The sequence below is a fragment of the Nanorana parkeri genome, unplaced genomic scaffold (assembly GCF_000935625.1).
Source record: "Nanorana parkeri isolate BGI_ZX_2015 unplaced genomic scaffold, ASM93562v1 scaffold3084, whole genome shotgun sequence".
Classification (NCBI taxonomy): Eukaryota; Metazoa; Chordata; class Amphibia; order Anura; family Dicroglossidae; genus Nanorana; species Nanorana parkeri.
Window position 1 is genome coordinate 33,337 of NW_017309352.1, and position 1,225 is coordinate 34,561.

Sequence of the window (1,225 nt, forward strand, 5' to 3'; positions counted from 1 at the left end):
GTCCCGAACGAACACCGCCGCAAAATGACATCTCTGACCCGAATGTCAACAAAGGGGCGGAGCGAGCCATGACATCACGACACTTGTTCCGCCCCTTCGTTTACATTCCAATACAGCCTCCCCTAGTGGAATGTCAACAAAGGGGCGGAACAACTCCCATGACGTCACGGCTCGCTCCGCCCCTTTGTTGACATTCAGCATGTTCGGATGGGTCGGCGGGCATGGGGTATTTTTTCTTTGGGTGAGTCGGCGGTCGACATCCGTCGTGAAAGGGGGGCACCCGGATTCCTATAAGCCCCCCCTGCCCGCAGATCCCCACAACCACCGGGCCAGGGCTGTGAAGAAGAGGCCCTTGTCCTCATCGACACGGGGGACAAGATGCTTTGCCGGGGGGTCCCACCCTGGCAGAGCACGCTCCCAATGTTGAGGGTATGTGGCCTGGTATGGTGCAGGAGGAGGGGTGGGCCACGTGCTCGCCCCCCCCCCCTTTCTTTCTCTACCAGTCTCGCAGTGAACGTAACCCCTCATTTCCGCCACGTATGTCCGCGTCCAGATAATAGTTGATGAGCGGCTTTCTGATGCTGATTTTCCACTGCTGACTACTCAGCGGCTGCCTCTAAAATCTGCCTCTACGTTGCCTCACTCTGCTCTACAATACTGTCACCACGGCGAACGTGCGGCAGCTCTGCTTCATTAAACCTGATTATCAATAAGAGAGGTTTCCATGGCAGAGGAGGATCACCTACGTTGTACAGCGCCGCTACCCTGACCCCGGACGGCGAGATTTGAATAGCGAGTTTTATTTGCTCTGTAAAAGGGAAGTGAACTTGTTCCTCATTAACCCCTTCCTGACTGGACGCTCGGCATCGCAAACCGGCATTCCTGCCCTTGTTCCCTGCGGCTGTGGTAAGAGACCTCCATCATCAGAGATGGTACGTCGGACCTGGACTGGAATAACATACTTTTATAGTACTGAGCAGTCATCCAGTGTGAGGAGCTTCCTGTAATGAAGACCGGTCACTGCATCTCTCTCCTTGTGCAGGGTGACTGGTCTTGTCTCCGCCCCCTCCTGTAATAAAGACCGCTCACTGCTGCTCTTCCCTTGTACAGGGTGACTGGTCTTGTCTCCGCCCCCTCCTGTAATAAAGACCAGTCACTGCTGCTCTTCCTTTGTACACGGGGAGACTGGTCTTGTCTCCGCCCCCTCCTGTTAAAGACCGGTGTC

The 1,225-nt window shown here is 55.4% G+C and overlaps 1 protein-coding gene across 1 annotated transcript in view; it reads right to left on the minus strand.

Annotated features, from left to right (window-relative positions):
* IRF8 (interferon regulatory factor 8) overlaps positions 1–1,225 on the minus strand; it is a 17,382-nt gene that overhangs the window by 14,276 nt on the left and 1,881 nt on the right. The window lies entirely within an intron of this gene.